The sequence below is a fragment of the Strix aluco genome, chromosome 7, assembly GCF_031877795.1.
Source record: "Strix aluco isolate bStrAlu1 chromosome 7, bStrAlu1.hap1, whole genome shotgun sequence".
Lineage (NCBI taxonomy): Eukaryota > Metazoa > Chordata > Aves > Strigiformes > Strigidae > Strix > Strix aluco.
In genome coordinates, this window is record NC_133937.1 from 17775780 (window position 1) to 17795733 (window position 19954).

The window sequence follows — 19954 nt, forward strand, 5'->3', positions numbered from 1 at the left end:
CCAGAGCAGGTGGCTGCACCCAAAGGCAGCCAGGACTGAGGGAAGCCTGTGCTGGGACTGTTCATCTCTGGGAGGATTGCAAACCCTGGGAGGGACCCATACTGGAGCAGTTTTTGAAGATCTGCAGCCCATGGGAAGGCCTTGTGCCAAAGGAAGTTCATGAAGGACTGTCTCCCATGAGAGGGACCTCACACTGGAGCCAGGGAGGAGCCCCCCCCCGAGGAAGTAGGGGCAGCAGAAACAACAGGTGATGAACTGACTGCAACCTCCCCCCAGTGGTGCAGGGGATGGGGGAGCTAGAGAAAGTGGGAGCAAAACTGAGCCTGGGAAGAAGGAAGGGGTGGGGGGGGAAGTGTTTTAGATGCGGTTACACTTCTCACTGTCCTACAGTTAAATTAAGTGGTGGTGGTGTTTAAGTTACATTGATGTTCTTTTTCTTCCCCTAACAAGCTTGTCTTTTGTCCATGACCATAAAATGGGTGAATCATCCCTCTCTGTCCTTATCTCAATTCCTGAACCTTTTGTTTTATTTTCTCCCTCTGGGCTCAAACCAGGACAGGCCTCAATTAAAGAAGTCCCATATCTTTCTAGAAGAAAGGACTTTTTACTGTATTTTAAGCACCAGTACAGCACACACTCACTGAATCTGTTTAAATATAAAATCTTGTGGATCAAAGGAAAGCATTCCATATTTACATAGCTATTAATTAACCTTTCCAGAAGTTGCTCTTTGCATTTGTAGCCAAGGTATAGAGATGGGGCATGTAAAGAACCAATGTACTCCACATACTATTTATCAGGCAAAGTCTCAAAACATGAAGCCACATTCATGACTAAAAAAACATAACCACAAAAGAGTTTTGTGGGTTTTCCTTTTTAGCTTTGTGGTTAGGGGGATTTTGTTTTGTTTTAATAAGATACTGTTTCTTCAGACTGAGTTTTACACGGCCTACACAATTTTCAAACACACTGCTGTGTAACACAAGGTGGAGATTCACTGAACTCTACCTTCTCCATACTCCAATATCAAGGGAATGAAGATATTTTTTTCCTTAAAATGTAATATCTATACATACCCCATTTCAAACAGAAGGCTTGTCGAGCTTCATGCTAATACAGAACAATTATCTGTGAAACCTGTATTTTACTTCTATCCAACAGTACACATGGGAGGAAAAAATAACAGGATTCATACTTGGGTTTCAGAAATTCTTACCTTGTAAAATAATCTTTCCCTAACTAACTGGGAAGCAACAATCTCCATGGAATAGAAGCTTCTGCTTTTAAGTAATACTGAAGTGGCCATTTTTCATTGTTCCTCAGAAACTGCACTGATTACCACAGTAAAGAGACCATAACTTCTTAAACACTGCACCTGCCCAGAGCAGCACAAAGTAAGGGAAGCTCTCAATCAGAACTTACCAAGACAGTTTCATAGTTACAACCTCTACTCACCCATATTCGTTTCCATACTCTTTGGGATACTAGAGGCAAATCAGCCGAATAAAGAATGAGCTAGTTCCCTGCTTTGCTCCCTGCTACTCAGAGAGCAAGAAGCAGACAAGTCTTGAAATTTAAAGAAAATGGGGACACAAGTCAGAGGGCATATATGGTCACTGAAAAGCCTTCTAGGAATGCAGCTGGAAGAACCAGGAGACTTCCTGCTGCTTTTAGCTTTTAACCTTGCTTGTCTTTCTTACCCACTTGTCTGCCACTGATCAGTAGAAGATCAGGACGTTTTAAGCTTCCTGCTGGGGAGCATTTTCTCCCTAGAAAAACAAGAGGAAACTTTCTGATCAGGCTGAGGTTTTTCCTTATAACTAGTTTTGCAGCTTTTTGTCATATCTGCTTGTATTGCAGGAAAGACAGACAAGACATAAGCACCCCACAAGGTCCCTTTCCTGTCTTCTTAGCCTGCTGGACATAGCAAAGAACAACTGTTCAGTGAAAAGAAATAGTTTCAGCTTCTGTAATTCTCTAAGTTTAAATAGACACCACAAACACCCAATAATATCTAGTTCTCTTAACATCTAGATGTTCGAGAGTACAGACTGCATCTATCCTAGAATAAACCATGCAAATATTTAACATGGGAGTCCAAAGGTTGTTGTTTGGAGGTGGGTTTGTTTAGGTTTTTTTTTAAACAAAGATTCTTCTAAATGCCTATATTGACCATACCAATTTGACAAATGCTGAAGTGTAATTTTCCTTGCAGCTTACAGGATTTCCCCAGATAAAAAGGAAGATGACCTTAGAAGAATTATTTCTTACAATGTTCCAGAAGCTAACTTAAAACAGCTGTCATTTTAGCAAGGAGCCTAAAAAATACTCACATCATCATCCAGTGAACGCATACAGCCCTAGCTGTAACACTAGCAGAGCCTCAGGTTTCCCCCGAGAAATAAGCTACAGTATGAGTTTTGCATGACAAATCAAAGTACCACTTAAAGTGATCTAGTCTGTAGCCTGTAAAAGTGACTTTACCATAAGCCATCTCCCATTAAAATCCAGTTGCTGGTTTATGCATTCTTCCATGTTTTGCAAGCTTCCAGGAAGAATAGTGACATGACAATGAGAGTGTTAAATCTCACATCAAAAGTTTGTTATACATCAGTGCAGCTTCATAAATTTCTCTGCAGCTTCTTTCTCTATTTCTTTAGATGTCTGTCCTGAAAAAATAAACTTAAGTATGTGCTGTAACTCTGCAACAACAACAGTTTCTACACTGCATATCCATGTCTAGAACCCATCTCAAAACAGAATTGCCAGTCCTTTTCAATAATTGCTTGATAACTACTTCACAGTTATTCAATTTTCCCTTTGTGAAACCAGTCATTGAAGCCAAATTACACAGAAGGCTTTTGGAAAGGAGCTCTGACAGCAAACAAGACTAAAAATCAGAATTAGCTATTTACCTTCATCATTGTCAGTCACAGTACTTAGATTGCAACCCATGTTCTATCTTTATTTGCAGTATCTAGTAGGTCCAGTTGTTGGTATTTCAAGCTGTTTCACTCAGCTCTTTTAGAAATACAGCTTTTGGAATCAATGTTGTTTTATCATGCCCTGGACCTTAACTGCCATAATCCATGTGGTAAATGTTAGCAAAACAGAATTGCATATACCCTGGCATAGCAGCCAAGCATAAAACTTCGCCAAACACAAGTCAAACAACTTTGGGGTACATCATGAAATTTCTTAGTTCCACCTCAATTTCATAAATCACATAAATGATCATCAGATGACAAACAGTTTCCAGTAAAGACAGAACTTTCTGCACACTGTGACAGAAGAAGCAAGCAATGTTGAAGTGTTTTTAGAAAAAAAAAAATCCATGAGAACAAGTGTACACGTCACTCCTCACAAACTAATCCTTCTTATTCAATAAAACTTAAAAAAGTCAGTTATAACAAGGTACCACTTGGGGTTTTTAAACACAAAACTTTGTTTTTCCTTCAAAGGCCCTTTCAGAAGTATTTAGCAAAGAAAATTTCCAATTTTTTCATCATTCAGCTCTCATCTTGCTTTAAATTCAAAGTGTGATTGGTATGTCACTTGGAATTAGTGAGTTTAACACTGGTTTAAGAAGGTTTAAGTTCTTCTAGTACTATGCAGGGGAATAGGCCAATGCAATTAAAAGACTGAAAAATAAGTCCAAAGAAATATGCAGCTGAATTCTCTTCCTGCTTCTAGTTTAGTGAGCAATGCACATATACTACCAGTGACATCAGTCAACAAGACCACTATTCCTTCAAGCCTAGAAGGAACCTAGAGACTGCTGAATCAGAGCCTATCCACTTTGCCTTTCAGTTAATATGGAAGCTTTATACTGGCTTGTAGTTTTCTCATGATTACCCTGGAGACTGCATTCCAGGCATAGCAAGGTACAATTTCAAAGTCATCTGGCAGTAAGTCAAGTAAATTAGAACACTCCAGCCATCTGGTCTCTAATAGCAGCAAACTGACCTACCTGTCTACACTGGCAATTAAGACAAATTCAATTGGCTTGAGGCTAAGGAAATCCTGCTGTCCAAGTAAAATACATAACTATGAAACAAGAACCATATGGAAACCGAAAAATGACATCATTTGGGTATCAAAAGACTTATTCATGCTGCTAATGTCTACTAACTCTGTTACCAGTACAGAGCTGAGGATTGGATGGTTTAGCTAATTGCAGGATGCACAACTTAACATAAAGGAAACAAAAGTATATACTGATGATGTGAGACTTTTTACAGAGCTATTATAATTTGGAAGTTAATTCTTTTATCAAGAAAGTTTCTTCTTCTAAACCAGTACTCCAGAGTTAAAACTACTTTAAGACATTGTAACTCCACTTCAGCCAAGCAAGCCAGTTCTGACCTTTGAGCATATACAAAACTCACCTGGAAAAATCAGACAGCAATTATCCTCTACAAATTAGATTCACAGCTGCAACTAGCTACTTTTACCCTACAAGGAAGTTTAAGGCATACCAAACATCATGCCAAACAGCATGCAGACTCCAAAAGCTCTTCCAGGTCATTTCCATGTTCTCCGACCTGCAAATCACCAACTTTCAGAGCACCTATTAACACAAATCCTGCTGCAGATGTATACACACATTAGTACTGTACTAAAACATAACACATGATATAAAAGAGAGAAATTCTCTCATTATTCCAATACTTGTCTGAAAAGCAAGCAACCAAACACCAGAATGCTGCTGGTAGGTTTGCATCATCTTTGACAATCTGCTAATATCTTCACATTGGAGAGAATTCTGGTTGATGAGGATCTCCCCACATCCCCACCCCAGTAACTGAGATGCATCCTATCCCCCCAAGCCTTCCAAGTGTTAAATCAAGTAGAAGTATCTAAAAAGTTTACTTAAGATTAAGGCTTTTGGCTCTGTTGGTAACAGAGTAATAATAACAAGTCTCACCACAGGAAGTTCACAGATCACCATCAAGTGGAAGAAAGATTTCTTTCCAGATACAGATTCTCACAGGCCACTCTGCTGTGTTTCTAATATAGATAAATATTGTACTGCAGTGTCTCTCAACCAACCCAAGCTGTAGCTTCACATGAGTAGTAACAGACTTTCTCCCCAGGGTGGTTTGTTCCTTCATCAGAATGACAAACTAAGTTGGAGGTGGCCTCTGTAACAATACTATTAAATTGGTATTTCACTTATCCATGTGTTGGCACAGAAAATATTCAAGGAGCCGAAGAAAGAAGACAAATTAATACCTATTCTCTGTTACTTCTTGAGTAAGTTTCAGATGCAGAACATTAGTGAAGTTTCTCCCTCTCAAGGTTCTAAGGTATCTGACTAAATCAGATGCAAGGCAGATGTCCATTATAAATGCCTTAATTTCACTTTGATATTTAGTTAACTACAAAATCCATTGCTACTTTTTATAACCCATTTTACTTTTTGAAAACATTACCAATTTGACAGGTGTTAACTACAAGAAGCATTTTAATATACTACAACTAAAAATGTAGGTTGGCTACCAGGCACTGAATTTTAGGATCTTCTATTTGTTATATGCAAACTTGTACTGACTTCTGAAGACCAGACAGTTCAACACTGATTTTCCCTCTTCCACAGAAAAAAAGGGCAGCACCCCTTATGAGCTCCCTCCTAGAGCACAGTGGTTTCATAGTAAAAGAATTTTTTTCCTTTAAGACAGCAATAGTTTCCTGCAGAAAGACAAAATTTATAAGCATGAGAAGGAAAAAGCAGTTCTGAACACCTTTGATAGCAGGGGGAGGAGAAATACCAATCATTGATTTTTAAGACAAAACAAATCAGGATAAGCACTCACTTTCAGCACCTGCTAGGGGCAACGCATTTAGCAGTAAAAGAAAGAATACTCACCACCCCATCATTTACATGACACCGCTTTTTAGCATGTTCTAAATGTAACTATTTTGCCAAAGACACTGTCATAACACTACACTTCATTCTAAGTAATTCTGAAATTCTTGCAACAATTCCCACCACGTCTTCCCATGACACTGTTTAAAGTTACTGACTTCTCATCTGCCTGTCATCAGTGCTGGCTTATTTATCTGCAGCCTTGTCAAGCAAGTATCTATTTCCATTACCTTGATGGGTTACAAAAACTAAATGGGTTTAGTGCTAAACAAAGTAGCAAGGCAGAGAAGGAACTCACATAAGAGATACTACCTTAATCTATTTACTTAAATCAATCTGCAAATGCAGGAACTGGACAGAGTTCTGTCTCTCATTGACTTTGCTTAATCCTTTGTTTCCCTCGAGGGGAAACACTACTCATCTAAAATTACCTTTATTGATAAAGTAATACTTTTCATTGAATTTAAATATTATATTATCTTCATGTGTTCACTAATATATGGTTGAAGTAACCGAAATTCACAGCATTCACCCTTTGGCATAAGCCCTGACACAGTAAGTGTTTCTTCACCAGCACGATATGTACTAACACAGTATTTTATAGTGATTGTCTACCTTCTGTAGCATATTGGACAATTTGTCTTTCATATGAGTCTCATTTGACTTGACTAACAGTTAATTCAAGTGTACAGTAAGTTAATGGTGTAAACATTGCTCACATGTTAAATGTGATGTTTTAATTAGCTACAACAGTATCTAGTTACATTAAACAGAAAAAGGACTAGAAATGGTGGGCTGTTTTCCAAGGAACAGTGCTCATTTTACAGCACCATTAAAAAAAAAACTTAAGTGTGTCAGAAACTTAATATCATGTGATTGTTTTCCAGCCTGATTTTGCCTTCAGTGCTTCTGACCACTTGTACCAGCTCTGCAAGTAATTCAGCATGTAGAAGACAACCCACTTACGTGCAGAGTCATCACAATGAATTTGCAAACTGTTACAAAGCAGCCACTCAACGGAAGTAACAGATAGAGAATATTAAAAAAAAAAAAAATCAAAGAAATGTCTGATCTGGCATTAGTTCCGAGTTAGATGAATACTTACTCAGCTGTTAAAATTAGATTTTAGTAAGTATTAAGCTTACTCTGTGGTCTGGTAACAACCTACTTTTCACATCTAGAAAAAGCTTTAAACACAACTACTTTCAATAGCATTTGTTATTTATTTATTGACTCACACTGAAAATTATTCTTTGAAGAGATTCAATGTTTTTTGTGGTAAAGGCTAATATACCATGGCATACCAGCAGATGTTACCAATGTAGTCAGAATCTTCTACTACAGGGTGACATAACCAATAAGAGTGGTGTAATCTAATTCCTAGTTGTCAGGGATTCCTTTGGGAATTTTTACCATGTAATACATTCTAAAACCTAATTTCTCACTCAGAACAATTATTGTTTTCCATGCCACCTAGAGTAGAACCTACTCTTAGCCACTGTTACAGTCTACATTAAGTCTGGAGCCAGACTACTTCTAGTACAGTGCTTTGGACTAACATTAATGTACATTACATTATACTTCTCTATGTTCACCCAAGTAAAGCATTGGTCTTACTCTTGCAATGCTGACTGGAAAGCTTAGTTCACACTACCAAAATCTGTGGGACTTTTCTTTGTACCAATGGATTTGGTTGGCCCTATTACTGTAGGCAGTAGCATCTGAACATGCTTGATGGGATGGGCAGACTTTCTCAGTGTAGCTCTGTAACATGAAGCTACTACTATCATCAGCTAAAACAAAGAGGGAATATTAGGTAGTGTAAGCAAGCAACTTGTATGCACTGGACTGTAACCTTCAAATACTTAGGCTAAAACTACTCATTTTGTTCAATTCCCCTGATTGGCAAAGCCTGGTTTCCCCTCTTGCATACAGATGAAATAATCCCAGTCACTGTTAGTTGAAGCTGTAGAGAAGTAAAGCCTCCATAAATTTGTCTTAAAAATTAATCCTTAGATTTGACACTGAATCATAAAGAGACAGCAGAAAGGTTGATGACTTTAAAACAGAAGTTCTTTCACTGTAATTCGTTAGTATTTTAGAACTCCATTGTGCCAGGCACTGTACAAATACGTATCATCCACAACAACATTTAACAGCAGACCATTGCTGAGTCACATTAGAAGAATGTTGACAAATGAACTCCACATTAGAAAAAGGATATTAAAGTGCCACCAACACTTGATAGTATGTAATTGCTACCACTTTGAGGAGTTATAGGTACCATTTCTAACTGTTAAAACCCTTTTAGAAGTTTAATAGAAATTAATGAAAAATCCTTTAAATCTTTGTAAGGTAAACACATTTAGAGATTAAGTTCCTTTATACTTGCTATAAGAATGTGGTTGAAAAGAGAAACAGCAGTATTGCTGCAAGTCTGACTAAAAGCATCTCCTATAACAGGAAGCTACACTCTTTTCCAACATTTTGTCCTATCTGAGGAAGCTGGCTCCAAATTTAAAAGCAATGGAACAGAAGAGAACCACTCTTCTGAGCAACCATTATACTATATTAAACAGAAACACAAGTTTTTGGCCAGCTAACAAGCAAACTGGAAAAAACATCTGAAGAAAGGAATTGTACTCAATTGTGAAGGCAGAAGCTAGATCCATCAAGTTCACAAACCGCTTCACAGCTTCCATTCACTTCCTCCATTGCCACACAGTAACAAGGTTAGTTATCAGCATCACCAGAACATTTAAAACTAGCAAGCCATGTGCAGGGAAGTTTGCTTTTTGCAAGAAAAAAGTGCAAGACAGCTAGGTAAAAATCTGCCACAACAACTCTTTGTAGCAGTTAGTAACCGCTTCGGGGTTGCAAAGTCTCTTTAGAATTTCACTATCCTGAATAATTGGATAAGAGGTCAGATTCCAACTGCTCCCCCCCCCTCAAAAAATTGCCACAGCAAAATTGTTATGCCACAAATTAGCTTGCAATTGAGAGATAAAACACTTTATATTCTATACCTTTGAACTACAATAATCACTGATATCAAGCTGCGAAGAGGAAAAAAATCCTATCGACCAAAAAATAAATTCCTTCCTGTTGCATGGGGGGTAGAGTGCACTGGGCTGGCAGCTCAAGTGCCAGTGGAGTCTAGTCAGAGAGCTAAGGAATGTAGGTTTTCTCCAGCATTAACTTCAGAGAAATAAAAGAAATGCCATGCTACTACTTTTTTTTCCCCCATCAGAGAAAGACTGAAGTCAAGCTGAAACCTACCTAAAATTTAGTGAGGTTCTCACTCCCCACCCCTTTATTTTTTTGAGAAAAAGGGAACTTCTTATAAGTGTGGCAAGAAATCAAGTAGCACTTTTCCATTTGATACAGTTAAGTCAGTAGTTTGGCAGTTACTATCCCTTCACAAGTCTGTTTTTTCATCATTGTATCAGGGCAAGCTAAATAAAAAAGTGACCTTTTTGCTACTATTCTGGAGTTTGAGAGAAACCCCATTTGATTATTTCTGTTATTCAGCACAACTATTATTCTCCAAAAGCAAAGACAGCTAGGCTTGTGAAAGTGATTTTAGTGCAGTCCAAACACTAGTCAGTCTACTAACTTGTTCTCTCACCTAAAACCTCGTAAGAGGTTATATGAAGTAATTTAAGAAAGTGTTTTTACACTTGAGAATAAGTTTTCTTTCAGGTATTGAGTGGTTTTTGTGACCCATTTTAACAGAATCAGATTTTGAAGACTTCGCTGAAGGATATTTAGACACCTGTATACACATTCAGAGGCTGAAATGCAGTCAATCTTGAGCAAAGTTACAAAAGTAAGATTTTTAAAAGCAAAGACACACCAAAGCAAGTAACCTCAATAACTTCCAACTGGATGCTTGAAGCAGCATTTTTTTAAATAGTGGTAACTCTTAATATAAACATTCAGTACATCACACACTTCAGTATTAAAAATATCTGCTAAGCAAGTTAAGATGACTGCATGGACACATGTTAGCAACTGACAAGGTTTCCATAGAGTTTAAATAGGAAGGTTGAACATGCCACCTTGCATACAGCTAAACCTTAGCACTAATTGTTTCATTCAATTATGTACTACTTTATCCTATTTTGAGATTAACAGTTTAACCATTCATTGCTTATGCACAGGCAGATATTTTACTCATTTGAGTAGTTATTTTATATATCTCTATATATAGATATTTTACTCATTTATGAGAAGTTGTTCAAAACATAACCAAATTTGTGGTCACCAGGAACCAAATCCACCCAAACACTCTTGCAACTTACAAGTTATCTGGCTCTCACATGTACTGACTATCAGTCTGGTTGAAGTCTGTTTCTGCTCCTTCCAAGGAAGTATTTGTGCAGGCAAACAAGACAAGGCCTGCATAAGAAAAGAAAGTTTTATTAATGCCTTCCTCCTCAAAAACAGTTGAAGTATACAGCCTCTTCCAAACTCAAGAAGTAGTTTGAAGACAGCAGAGAAAGCAACTCAGCTGGAATAACTGAAGTTCCAGATGACATCTTTTAATATCTTCCCTGCTTGACAGGAGTCTTCAGACTCTTCTGCAACTGAAGAGTTGATACCCAGAAAATGGCTGAAAGACTAGAATGGGCAAGGAAGTTGATACAGACTTTCCTGGCTCAGCCTTTATTAAGCTCCCTGTTTTAATGCACCTGTTCCTTACATTACATACTAACTATTTGATGAGAATTTAATAAAAACTAAAGACAGAAGAAAACAGTCATTACTGTTTGCCATTACCACAATGACAGCTAAGGTGACACTTGTGACTTACCCAGTACAGGCCAGAATGCTCCTCATCAATTCAGGCGTTACAGAAATAACTGCCTTATCTCATACTAGTACTTTAGCACTTATGTGACTATACCTGTTTAAGAAACTAATTTCTATAGCTATTTTGTTGTGCACTCCTCAGCATTTAAGAAGGGACAGGCTTGTTTCTGTAGTTCATGCAAAGACTCAGCTACTAAAATGCAGTTCAAGTTTAATATCATTGTATTTTACTATTCCAACAGAAGACAAACATTGAAAAGAGCAGAGTCTGGTATGTCATCAGTGTGTCCATTAAAAAGAAAAGACAAAACACAATCTTTACTATCACCTACTTTAAAAAGATGCATTGCTGGATAAATACCATCACAAGAATATCAAGCATTCCTGAATATCCTTATGAATTGCAAATGCAGTTACATTTACATTCATTACAGAACAAGGCTTTTGGTCTTTGCCTACTGCTAGCCTGAACTGAGACTGCCTTGAACTAATCTGTACCTTTTAGGACAGTTAAAGAATTTAGACAATTCAGAATTACCATAGAAGATTTACTGTATCCTAGTCAAAGTGACTGAAAACTGCAACAACTCTAGTATGTAGAGCACTGAGACCAGAACACTTGCAGCATACCCAAACATTTTAAGCTGCATAAACAAAGCTACCCTAGTATAAAGCTTATAAAACTAGCCAAAGCAGTACTTTCTCAGGTCTGTTATTCATTATTTCCTTTATGCACCATATGTACCTGAGGACAAAGATTAAGGATAGTTGCTCAAGTCAAACCTTCTTAGGCCATCACAGAAAATCAGTTTAATATGAAAATTGCTTACCTTCACTGCAATACTGTACAGAAATACTGTACTTTTCCTATCATGCACTGTAAGCTCTAAATATCATCTTTCATTAGTAGATAGATACAAATTGAGGAGCCAAATATAGGAGGCACTCTGCTATTAGAAACAAGGAAGAAGTGGTTGGGAATGCAAAGGTCAGGTGCAACCTTAGCTGCAATGACCATGAGATGGTGGAATTCAGGATTCTAAAAGGAAGAAACAAGAGAAATCAGACCCTGAGCTTCAGCACAGACTTTGGCATCTTCAGGGACCTACTTGGAGAAAACCAATAGGACATAATTCTTAGAAGAGGGCTTCTAGAGAGCTGGTTGATTTTCAAGGATCACCTCCTCCAAGCTCAAGGATGGTTCACCCTGATGAGCAGGAAGACAAGCAAAGGTGGCAGGAGGCCTGCATGGATGAACAGAATGTTCCTGACAAAACTGACATAAAAAGAAGGCACACAAGAGGTAGAAGCATGGACAGGTGACTCAGGAGGAATACCAAGACACTACCTGAGCATGCAGGGATGGGGTCCATCCCAAAGACAATCTAGAGTTGAATCTGGTGAGGGACATGAAGGACAACAAAAAATTATTGTGTAAGTACAGCAGCTGCAAAATGAAGACTAGGTAAAATGTAGGCCCACTGCTGAATAGGTGGGGGGCCTGGTCACAACACAGAAATGGCTCAAGTACTCAGTACCTTCTTTACCTCAGTTTTTACTGAGAAGATCTGCCTTCAGCAACCCCAGTCCCCAAGACGCACTGAAAGTTTGGCACAAGGGAAACTTATCCTCAGTGGAAGAAGATCAGGTTACATTCGCTCACTATTCTGTGGGTGTAACCACTGATGGAAAATGCAATGCAGTTTTATTACAAAAGGTCTCTTCATAAGAATTCTAAGCCAACAGCAGCAAGACACACAAGTTTTCTACAGGAATGGCTTGTTTCTTTTCTTCACTTCTACTGAAGAACCCTGACATGAATCAGTTTCCTACCCTACCAATGAAGGCAGGGTATGGGGAAACTGTTCTAACACACATTCTCTCAGTGAGAAAGATCATCATCAACTAAGAGCCAATATGAGCTGACAGTTTCAGTAATCATGGAAAGCCTTTGGGAGTTGAGGGCTTTATTTCCTTCTTTCCCCTTTCCAGTTATCCACTGATCATTATTCATAATGAAATAATTATTCTGAAGCATCAGAACATTATTTACTTCAGAGTAAGAGATTTGTTCCAGAGTGAGTTCTTCAGTACGCTTTCACAGAAAACTTTGATTCCCATCTCAGGATAGGGACAAGTACAAGTACAACTACAACAAAGACCATCTAGTTGCAACCCCCCCTGCCATGGGCAGGGACACCTTCCACTAGACCAGGTTGCTCAAAGCCTCATCCAACCTGGCTTTGAACACATCCATGGAGGGGGCATCCACAACTACTTTAGGCAACCTTACACTGCCACAACTTCTCAAATATGATGGACAGTGGCTTAGCCATTTCATTCATCAGTTCCCTCAGGACCTGTGGATGCATCTCAGCAGGTCCCATGAACTTGTGCACCTTCAGGTTCCTTAGTCTTAAACATCATCTTCTCCTGCAGTGGGCGGTTCGTCATTCTCCCAGTCCCCACCTTTACCTTCTGCATCTTTGATGTTATGGTTGGAGCACTTCCCAGTGAAGACTGAGGCAAAAAAAGCTGTTGAGTACCTCAGCCTTCTCCATATGCTGGGTGGCCAAGTCTCCTGTTTCCTTCTGGAGAATGCCCACATTGTCCCTAGTCTTCCATTTATCACTGACATACCTATAGAAGCTTTTCTTACTGCCCTTGATGTCCTCGGCCAGATTTAAATCTACCAGGGCTTTGGCCTTTCTAACCTGATCTCTGGCTGCTTGGACAGTTTCTCTGTATTCCTCCCAGGCTACCTGTCCTTGCTTCCACCTTCTGTAGGCTTCCTTTTTATGTTTGAGCTTGTCCAGGAGCACCCTGTTCATCCATGCAGGCCTGGTGTTCTTACCTGACTTCCTCTTTGTTGGGATGCATCGCTCCTGAGCTTGGAGGAGCTGATCCTTGAATATTAACCAGCCTTCTGGGGCCACTCTTCCCCCCATGGCTTTATCCCACAGTACTCTACTCTGCCAAACAGATCCCTGAAGAGGCCAAAGCCTGCTCTCCTTAAGTCCAGGGTAATGAGTTTGCTGTGCACCCTCCTCACTACCCTAAGAATCTTGAACTCCACCATTTCATGGTCACTGCAGCCAAGGCTGCCCTTGAGCTTGTAGACTTGAATTATTAGTCAAAGTAAACAAAGGAAGGGTTTGCCCTCTCTACTGATTCTCTATCCTGTTTTTCATATTCTTACAGATGCACTAGGGCCTGAAATTACTACAGGGACAAACTAGACCTACTTCCAAATACTATGCATGTTGCTTCTCCCCACACCCCCAATTCAGTTTTGAGCTGCTAGGATGCTAGGCTCATGTTTTCAAGAGATATTCATTGGTGAAATATTTGTAACCGAAAAGATCCAGCCTTTATTTCATCAGTTTATGTCTCACGCAGCAAATCATCTTGTATCCACAAAGTGTTTTCCAAAATGCAGGTAGTCGCAATAACCACTCATCTGTGGTGTATTTCCATGCGTCAACACAAGTTGTTACTTTAGACTCCAATTAGAGGACAATTTAGAGTTAATTGTCTCTTGCCTGTTGTCATAAAATTTAAAGAAGAAATTACACAATTAAACATTACAATTAATTTAGTAGATGAACTTATAACAGTTATAGTTATAAAAAAGATACTTTACTGTTCAAATTAGATAAGAACAATGTTCCTTAGTAAGAGCTCCTACTTCTGTGTTTAAAGATAAATACCAGGAAGGTTATAATTTTGCAGGAATTAAGAACCATGACCACAGATGCAAGTTCTGTATCAAGAAGAATTGTTTCTCAGCATTTGACTGAGCAAGTAATAGAATAGAACCTGGCTCACTAAAGGAAAAAAATATTACATTGCAATGTGCCTTAAGGTCTAGCCTGCAAGTCTGACTCGCTTTTCAGAGTGAGAAATGGCAGCAGAAGATGGATATTACTAACAGTAGATACTTTATCTTCATATTTGAGGTGAAAAAATACAAAACCAGTAGGACTAAGTAAAACAATGCAATCAGAAACAAGAGCTTAGGAACAACACATACAAGCTGTGCAACAGAGAAGTAGAGATAAAAAGCTGGTCTTAGCTGTATGTGAAGCCACTACCAAATTGAGTAATACTCAAGGCAAGGACTGACTAGGACTAGGACCAGCCTATTCTCTCCTTTGGAAAACTCACTGCCAAAAAAAGTGTCATTTAATAATTCTAGCAGATTTGGAACAAGAAACATACCCTAGCATTTGCAACCACCAGTTAATGATTTTAGGCATCATTTCCAGTAATTGGCATTAACACCACATGTTTGCTAACATATCTTGAAAAACACTGTTTAGTTCTGCCCCCCACCCCCTCCAGTCCTCTCAAAGACTTGCTTCATCAATTCAAATTTCAACTATATTGGGAAGGGGAAGACATATGTAAATTACTCCACTTACGTTCTGAAGCTACACATTTCTAAGTGTAAAAACATACTGAACCATGTTTTATTTGGTTCACTGTTTTATTAATCTTCATAAAAGGAATTCCATGTTTACAATCCAATATCACTATGTGGAGAAAAACACCTTCTTGTTTCAAAGCACAAAGCAAAACTACATGACACTGAAGCTACAAGCAGCCAGGAACAAGAATAAATTGCTTAACATTGGCCTTTAATATGGATTTAACAGCTCCTCCCTCACTGGTGCAATTCACTTATGCAGCAGAAAGCATATGTTAAGTTTCCCGGAGCAGAAATGGTATACACCATATAGTTGGCATATGGAATTTTTTAGTCCAACTGCCACTTTAAGGTTATCCATTCCACAATAATAGTCTCAGGTTTTATGCCCAAAAAAGCAAGCTGCATGTGATTACTAATGGAGACAGTCACCATCTCTATGCACATTTAAAGAGAGAAGAAAATATTCCTTTTAAAGCTGATGGAAGACTGGTATAAATTAAGTCTCTAAACATAACAGAACAAAGATTATTCCATTCAAATCAGAAGCTGATTTATCACTTACATAAAGGTAATTCCTAACAGATAAAAGCAAGAAAGTAGTTTATGATGTGCTTTTGTTATTACAAAGTTGCTTTCTGTCTGATTAATAATTAATCACTCTTCTCCCTGTCCCTCCCATGCACACACCCTGATGGGTTTTATCCGCTTTCTCAGAGAATATGGCCACAGTTCCCACAATATGTTAATTTGCCCCTAAAGAAATTGCAGGTACACTGAAGTAGAATGTTCTATTTCTAAAAATAAGGAAATTTTTATTATTTAAAAACCACTTTCTCTAACACTAATCACAAGTTTCTACTACACAGACAAGACCTAGAAACCTGTAAGGAAAAGACATTCTCTCATGAGATCAAGGCTCTTCCAATATGATAAACTGGAGATGTGGAGGTGCAGATCTATACATATCCCCTCACAAGTTACAAACATCAAGAAAAAAAATCAGAAAGTTACAACCCCTTGAGCACCTTTTTCCTTTCTTCTCCATCCTTTTCCAAGATACATAAATATTGCAAGCTAATTCTCTCAAAAAAAGAGAAACACTAACCCACCCTCGACAGCTCACTCCTCTTATGTACCCTGAGATACAGGCAAGTCAGCTACAGCAGAAAACTTAGGGATGAGGAAGCTGTTTTACTGTCCCCTCTCTGCAACAGTCAGATCACTTCTCCTCATTCTAAGTGTTTAGCCATGTATCTGACTTTCGCTGCTGCAGTCTTCACAAGGATTTCAAGGCAGGCTGCATTTTTCACAATTTCATTTCTATAGGTGATTTCTAAGTTGGTGGTTTGCAGGCGTTGGTAGGCAATTTACAGCCTGTCCAGGGAAAATGCACAGCTCTTTCTGCATGGCCCTGCAACCCCAGGGAACTTCTCACTTGACAGAGGCCCATGGATATGTACCCAGAACATACAAATTGATTCAGGTCATTACTACTTCTTCACCATTAAGATGAGATAGGACAGCTGCTATAGCTACACTAAATCCAATTCTTCCACAGTTAAGGTTTTTTGGTTGGTTGGTTTTAAACTTTATGTCACTGCTTAAGTACTTAGAGTTTCACCTGTTCTGAGAGTACATTTGTGTGGATTTAGTTGTGCCTAGATGGGGTGAGCTTCAGCTGGTGGTAAAGAGACTGACCACACAACTTTAGGAAGTGGCAAAAGCCTCTGACACAAATGACTGTTTGATTCAGTGCTATAAGGGTGTTGTTCTCATCAAGTACAGTCTTCAGTTAAGCTTCACCTTACTCTAGACTGCATTTATTCACTTTTAAAAACAGTGCTTGGCCCTGCTCTGCTTAAAGGGAACATCTGACAAACCATGACTACGAGACAGGATATTTATAAGCTAAGAGACCCTTACTGATAATTAGCCTGACCTGCTAGTTGGGGTTACTGACTGAAATACAGAAAGATGTCAGCACAGTTTCATAAGCATCAAAATCTCAGTAGGTAAATAAAGGGGTATCACAGCATCCACTAAGAATACATTCTTGAGAAATACGTTAGTTAACAATTTAGAGTAAAGCACTTTTTCCCCACAAAAAATAATGTCATAGAAATTGGATGCATGTAGACACTTATGAAACAGATTCAAATACAAAAGGACAGCACCTATAACATGGAGGATGGAAACACAGAAGCTGCATCATCACCTAGAAAACTGCTGGCCTTTCAGAGCAGATCTCTGTTCTGAAAGATCTCAGACACTTCATTTGTGACCATAAGTGTCTTAAATCTTTCATTTATGAGCATTTCACACTAGCGCCACTTTCATCAGGCAACTCAAACTCAGTCAAAATGAAGGTCAGAAAAACAGGGTAATGGTCAAGCATTTGGTCTCTGGTAAAGCAGATCAGATCATTCAGAGCACTGACCTGGTTCAACAACCCAGCCTCTGAAAAGCCAACATCTCCTTGAGTTGCTGATCCTGCTCCAGTATTTAAATTTTGTGTACTTACTAAGTCCCTTGTCAGGTTCCCTTCTGTTACCTTAATTCTCATGCACAGAATTATTTCCTTATCCGTCAAACTCAGCAGCTTCACCCATGGTACTGTTGGTATTTGGCAGAGCAGCAGCAACACTGCTCTAAAGTAGTTCCGTCTGAAGCAGTGGAGAGAAGTGACAAAAGAGGGCTATGCCTCTACTGATAGAAAGCCAGAATCCATACAAGGTAGTAAGTGAATTGAGTTTAAAACATCAAAGTAGAATTTGCTTTTTCTGTTTGGCCATAATATAACATTACTCTGAACATAAATGCTTGTAAATTCACTAATGGAAAGTGGAGATTTTTCTTCTCCATGAAATGAAGTTGTTTTATATAATGTGCTTGATAGGTTTAAGTTTTCTGCACCATCATTAGTCATCTTTGATAGGAATCCCTCTTTTTAAAAATAGGCTAAAAGTTTGATTAATGTTTTATTACAAAAAAATAGAAAATCACCATATGGTTCATTTCCTCCCAGTTAAGTTTGGTCAGTTAGTATGTAGAATTTCATTTCACCGCCCACTACACTAACAGCATATTTAGCAAGCTCCAAATTATTCCCTGCCTATTGGGTTTGATTATTCCCTCCCCAAAACCAATTCTGTCGTCTTACAGTGTAACATCTTTAGCTACAAGAAATACCAAACCAAACCACAATCCTCCCATAAGAGGCACACATCCACTTCAAACATCAGCCAACAAAAACATTAAGACCTTCAGTTAAAAAAAGACCAATTTGGGACATTATTAATCTTGTGATACTAATCTGAAGCCTCTCCCTCAAATTCTTGGCTCCAATCAAAGGTTATTTTTGTGGAAAAAAGCTTCTGCCACTTACTTCTACATGCAAAGTTTTTGCACGGGCAAACGTATCTCACAGTTAAGAAGTTTCAAATTACTTCAAAACTATTTGAGTATTGTTCTGCAAAAGCTATCCTCTAACAGAATACGCAAGACACAGTAGAATCCAACTGTCCCATCTTGGGAACTAATATGGAAATACAGCATACCAGATCTGTGGTATTTACAATGGGAAAGAGTCTAACTTGTAAAGATGTAGTTATTTCATTAACTTCAGCAATGACTTGGACTATCTCTTACCCAGGATTACTTTATAATTCGGTTCTGACAAGGAAGCATCCCTACCACTAGGTCTTCTTAGGTGAGCAAACCTTACATTAAAAAACCCATGAAACTTAAGGTGGCTTCAGGCAAACCTTAAAATGCAGCACATCCATTTGACAGAAAAATACAGAAGTACATGTTGAATGGCAAACTGAAGGAAAAGTTCTCATACAGAGATCTGTAGTTATCTAGGAGAAGGACCCCCTTTTAACTCATCTAATAGTCTTCATTTAAGACTCTCCTATCTATCAACCTCTGTTCCATCTTTGATATAGTGTATTGTGATAACTCCATCTCAGGAATGTCAACAAAATAACATTTAAGTTACCGCACATGGCTCCTTCCTCAGCCATTTCCTAGCCCATTGCCCCATACAGCATGTCTCCCAGGCCTTGTGCAAGAATGGGTCTCAGAACTTCAAACACTGCTATGAGCACTTCCTTACAGATACAATAGTTTAATTATTTAAATATTACACCTTAAAAATGGTGGAGACCTTACTATAGGCTGGGGAGCCAGAGAATGGTGCTGCTGTGTGTAACAAGTTACCACTGAAAAACTCCTCTGCTGGTCAGTACTTGCTGTCATGTACACTCTGCAATATTTACGCTACACAGAGAACCCTGAGCAGGCAGCAAGCAACACAAAGAGCTAGCAGCTCCATTACTGTCTTGGTTATAATGATAATTCCATCTCTGCTGTCACCTGTGAAGCCACCAGAAGACTCACAATTAGATAACCTGTCTGCACAAATATTCCTGCTCCTGTGAAACTGCAGTTTCATAAATTACCTTTACCTTCAGAACAATGCACTGAAAACACAGCTCCAGATAGGAAAGAGAACTTTAATTCTGTTTTTCCTAATGTAGTCAAAGCTGTATTCTAACAGATCAGGGCATCTTCGTTTTAAGTACCACCTCAGATTACACCACTTCTATTTGCTATTTGAGAATTAACACAGAAAAATAATTCAACAGTCTTCCTTTTTATCTAGCTAGCATGCAAGAAAAGAAAACCAGAGGTTTCCAAAACCTTTCAAAAATGAAAGAAGAGCTGGCATTAGCAAGCTGCAGAAAGAAATGCTGTTTCTGCATTTCTCTAATAAATGCTATTTGATCAGATCAGGTTTCTTTCAAGAGGAAGGAGAGGGAGAAATAGCCACACAA

At 38.6% G+C, this 19954-nt stretch overlaps 1 protein-coding gene across 4 annotated transcripts in view; it reads right to left on the reverse strand.

Annotated features, from left to right (window-relative positions):
- Nucleotides 1-19954, reverse strand: part of VCL (vinculin) — a 66405-nt gene that overhangs the window by 44398 nt on the left and 2053 nt on the right. Inside the window, exon 1 of one of the 4 annotated variants that reach the window (XM_074830606.1) lies at nt 10174-10248. The exons of the other annotated variants lie outside the window; for them this stretch is intronic. The gene's annotated coding sequence lies outside the window, so the exon portion shown is untranslated. Of the gene's footprint in view, nt 1-10173; nt 10249-19954 lie in introns of those variants that run through there. 4 annotated transcript variants of the gene reach the window in all.